A 6,609-nucleotide genomic window follows, 5' to 3' on the forward strand; every position below is an offset into this window, starting at 1 on the left:
GATCATGCCTAAGTTGCCCAGCACTGAGGTCACATAGGTGATGAGGAAGGTCTCACACAATGGAGCCTGCAGCTCAGGGCAGTCTGTGATGCCCTTCAAAATGAATTTGTGCAACACTGTGAGATTGGATTTTCCATCTAAGTTGATTAGAAAACCTGCACTTGACAGACACAGTAGCAAAGTTGGTATATTTTGAATATTGTTATGTGCAGATTAATTAGGAAAATCCAGTGTAAATAAGGTATTTCCAAAATTTAAAAATCTACCAAAAAATATATAAACACAAATGCAGAGGCAGAAATAGATAAGTTGTTCCCTAGTAGTGTGATTTGACTCAGTAAATAATATTTTTGAAAATATACAGACATCTTCACATAACTATCGGGAGGTGGACTGCCACAGTCATCTGATGGTTATAGGTCAGTTAATCTGCAAACATACTCTTATACTTAATATTTAGTTCCAAAATATAACCATATCAATAACTATTCCATATTTGGAACTCCTGATAATAATACCCTATTAGATATACAGATAATTTTACAGAAGTAAATATAGTGCTACATTACTTATCCAAAAATCTGTTATCTGCAGAAGTATTTTCAGGGCCCCACTACTGATGAAAAGAAAAGAAGTTACCTGGAAGGGAAAATTTTATGACTTTTTATAGACCAAGTATAACAGGTCTCAGAAAAATGGGCTAATTAAAAACAAAGATCATCAAACAAATTAAAGACTTAACAATCTGAAGAAATCCTATTGTCAGTCAAAAATTAAAAGATAACACCTTGGTGGAACTCTCTCAAAATTTCCTTGAGACCTGCCCCCCAATTAAACTGTGTATAAGGGGGCACATTATTACTCTACTTACCAAAAGAACCCACTTTCTCTTCTATAGACTGCCCCATCCTACTCAGCAAGTCCAATGTTACTTCATGCTGTATGTTCCAATGTTGGTATAGTATTTGTAAAGACCTTAAAAATTTGTAAAATATTTGTAAAGACTTAATAACACCACTGACACTGATGTTAAGAAGGGTCCTGCCTGAAACCACAGCCACAAGGACCTGCACAGTCTCAGGAGTGCACTATGCACTGAAGCTCATGGGCCAGGTGTCAGTGATGTAGGTCAAATCACTGAGAAGCTGAGGAACATATCTCTGCTGGGTGTTGGAGCAGGTCTGAAGTTTCCATCTAGGAGCTGAACCAGCCAGTCTAGGGCTAGCTGTGGTGCCCAAGGTTACGGAGTGGATGGTGGAAATGATGTCTTGCCCACCAAGTCTGACACTAGTGTTGATCACATCTGATTCTCCCAGCACAGGTAGTCTTGCATGGGGGTTCTCCACAACCACTCCAATGCTTTTAGAGACTCTGGCCAGACTTAAGTGTATCCCTGCAGGAGGTAGATATTCACCTGATCCAGGCTTTTGGCCTGGTTCTCAGGCCATATTATTTTGCCTCACGCTGGTTCTCACTTTTTGCATTGGTCCTAGCACTGAGCTCTAAGACAAACTCCCATGTGGTCCTCCCTGCCCTGCTTCCCAGGGTGTAGAGTCCTGCTTCCTGCTCTGCTGTCTGAGGTTGGGGTTAGGGAAGGGGGTGGTAGAAGCAGTCTTTTTGCAGCCTGCATTGTATAATTCCAACAGCTCAGTCTTGGGTGTGGGCTTCTGGGCAGTAGTCATGGGGCTCTGCTCAGTACTTGGATTCACACTGGTGGGTTTAATACCGGGTTTCAAGTCTGTAACCTTGACTCCATTCTCTCTTTCTCTCCCAGAAGGATGCATCTCTACATTGTACTGCTTATATTTGGGGAGATTTATGCAGGCTGTCTCAGTGAGAGTAGCCCTTTTTCCTATCCCTTCCAATAAACTATATTATTCTTTTACTAAGTCTCCTGTCTTGCCCAGAATCTTCTCAAGCAAGAACACAAGAATCCTGTGCAGGGAACTCTGAAGCTGCCCGACTGAGACTTTGCAAATGGATCTTCTCTGCAACACACTGGGATAAAATTGAATTATATATTCACATCAGGAAGTCTGGTTTGCTTCAATCATTAAAATGTGTATTTCATAAAACAGAAACTTCATGTACTCGTTTGTCTTCCTTTTAATTCTGGCACCGACCATAACAAGTTATCTATTTTACTAGAGGTAAGTCCTATCTACAATTTGTCATTCATATGGATGTTGTCATTGGTGACATATCTTCATGCACTCATTACAACCTATAGTATAGTTTTGCAAGTATTTAAATTAATGTTGAAATTGTTGTAGGTTTTATCCTGAAAATATTTTTCACTCAGATGTGATTTATAACCTATTCATGCTAATTGACTTATATAAAATATGTTTCCTGATTTGCAGGGATTATAAGAAATTTGAAAACTGTTTCCCAAAGATGTATAAATTTTATATGTACTCTAGTAGAATGAGACTGTTTCACCCCCTCACCAATACTTAGTAGCACTTCAGTTTTGAACTTTGGTCAACTTCACAAGTTCTTAAGTGGCTTGTATATGAATTTGTATTTATTTTTCATAATACTAATATATATGCCACAAAATATTTCTGACTTTGTAAATTCTCTGAGTATACATTTTGTTCATTTTCTATGGCTTTTGACTTGGTCCATAATAATTCCACCTATGTATCTAGTTTTACTTATTGGTTACTAGTTTCTATTATTATATTTGCTGTTATTTTCTTTGTGCACACTTTAAAATTTCACATATCAATCTTTGTGATTTTCAGTTGAGTTTAATGATCTTTTCCACGCTGAATCATATACATCTGTAGACACAAAAACACAAACACATACACACATGGGGTGATTTTTATCTGTGAGTCTAGGAAATGCATGGATAATGTGTATATGTCCATGACTTATGTGAAGAAGTAACTTTGTGAATAGTAGTAAAGTTGCCTTCCAAAACAAACACACAACAAAGCAAGACATTCTCATAGGAATTCATAATGGGAAGAATAAAATTATTTTTGCAATATGTCAAAATTGTAAATAGAAATGAAAGAGAATAGAAGAACATCTCCAATCTCAGAAACTTTGGTTTTAATATTAATGTGGTCATAGTTATTTCTATTAATGCATATGGGAACTTAAGCATTTAAATACGTAGAGGTTTCATATGAATGCCTTCTTTATCAGTTTCTTCATATGGTATGTGAAATTCAAATACTGAATGTTAAAACAAAATTAAAGTCTATGCTTAAATCTAACTTGGTATACTACATATTGCTGAGGATATCTGAAGAGTGCTCCACAAAATGTTGTAAAATTCACCTTCTCTTCATATTTCCAGAAGGGTTTCCAGAGATTTATTACTGTATTTTACCTGAACACTTGGTATCATTCTGTGGAGCCACCAGGCCTAGATTTATAGGTAGTGGTGAACTGGTATTTTTATTACAAATTTTCATTTGAGACTCTCTTACTTATGAATTTTTTTCTAGTGTCTTTTAGTGTCTTTGTGAATGAAAAATTATAATACACTGCTCTTTAAGATATTCACCTAAAACACAGGTTGATATTTTTATAGACATATTCAGTGTCCCTAAATTATCTTATATTTTTCTCATTCTAAATTTTGCTGACTTTTCTGAATTACCATTATATAGAATATGAAAGTCTACTGAATCTATTGTAGCCATAATATAATCATATACCAGGTACATGTTTTAAAATTGTTTGTACTCCATGGTAAAAAATATAGTGAAAAATGAAAAAACTTTGAAAATGAATGAAATATGTATTAAATATTAGTACATTGCTTTTTTGGGTTTTGTTCATCATTTCAGGGAGCATTAATGTACCACCAAGACATGTTGAAAGTGGTATTGGGATAAGTCTATTCATATTTTTTAAATTCAGAAATTTAAAAAAAATATATTTCTCTATTATAAAAGGGGTACTCTTTCACTGAAGTTAGCTTAGTGAATCATGTGAAATAATTTAAATAGAGATTAATTTTCACATTTCTATAATCCTATATCAACAAAAGCCAACATGAACATTTCACTTTACCTCTAATAACCCTTTCTATAAATTTATGCTCTTTTCTTAAATACTAATGAATTTAAATTCACAAGTCAACGGCTAGCCATTAAGTATATATAATTTTGTCACAGTTAACACACAATAAAATTTATCACCCATAGACAATTAACATATGCTTTTATCATTCCAATGAATTGTATTTTTTATCTCTGATCAAATATATACACATGATTTTATTCCATGAGTCTCTACTATAAAACCAACTCTTTCATTATGTAAATAATGTCATGAATGCTAAATAATAAAAATGATGAAGACATGGAGGATTATAGAAAGGATATGGATGAAGTATATGCAGAAGACATGAAAAGCTTAGGACTCAGTACCCATGATTCTGCATCTCACCAGAGATATAGGAATGTCCACATTGTGGGGTTATGTCAGTTTGCTTCCTCCAAGATGGGTTAAACAATCAATGAAGTCAAAGAATACATCCTAACCAAAAGATAGCATGCTCACTTGCCTACTTTGGAGAACATGGACCCCTAGAAAGAAGATCATAAAACTACTTCACCATAGAGAAGGAAGAATAAAATCATAAATAGACTATGACATTTAAAAAGAACTATTACCTTTATTTAGAGAGGTAAGGAAGAATAACTCTCCATTAGATAAAAACAGGTAGTAAGGAATCAAGATCATGCCAGTAAGGAAGAGAAGAAAAAAAAAGAGCAAAAACTTTGAAACTTCTTTGACAGAACTTAGGAAATTTATCTTAACTGGTGCATTCACTCATACACACACCTGCACTGAATTAGACAAAACTGGATGGAGTGTTCATTTTAATAGACTCTTTGGAGTTCATACATGAAAGTAAGGACCTGGATAAGAAAAGAAAAAAAAAAAAAAAAAAGGAATCTAAGACTAAGATCCCCACTTAGAATAAGGGTATCTGGGCACATTTGGATGTCTGTTCCTTCAGAGAACACTACTAAGCCTCCTAATATCATAATGAAGCTCACTACAACAACTTCTGAGAGAAGTGGATGAAGTTTAAACACACACACAAAATACAAAAGCATGCACATGGACATGGGAGAGTTTACTATAATACTTGAGATTACAACAAGAGACATTTCAAGTCCTCTTTTATGCATACTTTTCTTCTAAATATACTGGTCTTCCTCATGCTCATGCAGGTTAAAAATCTGCTTCCTGATCTTATGGTCTACAGATGCTACACTTGATTTCTTTACTTGACAATTACTCAGTTATTATGTCTACAATTCATCCTTCCTCCTCATGGAAAGCTAAAACTTTACTGCTTTTTTCACTAATATGTTTTAGCTTTTAGAAATTTGGAATTGAGAAGGTCAATTCTTATATACATGTTGAGTCCCTTTGTGCTTATCAGACATTCTGAGAACACAAGGCAGGTTCATATTCCATTCATATTCTTAGGATTTACATTTTATGTAATTTTTTTAAATGCAGCATACTTTTTTCATATTTGTTGTACAGCATATTTTATGGCTTTGTACCTTAAGGTATAGATCAAGGAATTCAACATGGGGATAACCAGAGAGTAATATATGGAAGTCATTTTATCAGAGTACAATGAGAGGCTGGACTTGGGCTGCATGTACACGAAGAGCAAAGTCCCATAGAACACCATGACCACCATCAGGTGGGGTCCACAGGTGGAGAAAGCCTTGCACCTGCCTTCAGCAAACTTCATCCTGAGAATGGCTATGAGGATGAGCAGGTGGGACACAATGATGACCAGAGGAAATCGAATTACTATATATTAAAACTGTAAATATGACTTCAATTTCATGTGTATTTGAGCAGAGCAAAGATAATAAAGGAAGAAAGAACATGACAATAGAAATGACTGATTACATTGTAACCACAGAAAGATAAAGTAAAAATCTTTATGGTGACCAGAAGAGACACAAATGTGTGGTAGAGAAAGGGGACAACTGCCAGTGTATAACTTACCCTCTGTGAAATAATGACCGTGTAGAGGAGAGGGTTATAGATGGCCACATATTGGTCATAAGCCATGGAAGACAGAATAAAAAGCTCACTACCAATGAACAAAATGCAGAATGCTAGTTGTGTAGCACATAAATATTATGAGATTACATTTTGACTCACCACAAAATTTACTAACATCTTGGGACTCACAGCTAAATAATCAAGATCTGTAATAGCCAGGTGTCTGAGAAAAAAGTTCATGGGTGTTTGCAGGCTGTGGTTCACCTTGGTGAGGATGATCATGCCCAGGTTGCCCAGCACTGTGAACAGGTAGATGATGACGAACAACCCAAACAGTGGAGCCTGCAGCTCAGGTCATGAAGTGATGCCCTTCAGAATGAACTCATGCACCACTGTCAGATTGTGTTTCTCTACTCAGTGGTACTAGAAAGCCTATATTTGATAGTCACAGTAGGAAGGTTATTATGTTTTCACTGTCATCCTATGTAGACTAATTATTCAAATCTAGGGTAAATAAGATATATCCAATATTTCTAATTTAGAATAGTTGAAAATGAATCAATATTGACACAAATAAATATATAAATAGAGATAGAG

The sequence above is a fragment of the Sciurus carolinensis genome, chromosome 11 (genome assembly GCF_902686445.1).
Source record: "Sciurus carolinensis chromosome 11, mSciCar1.2, whole genome shotgun sequence".
NCBI lineage: Eukaryota > Metazoa > Chordata > Mammalia > Rodentia > Sciuridae > Sciurus > Sciurus carolinensis.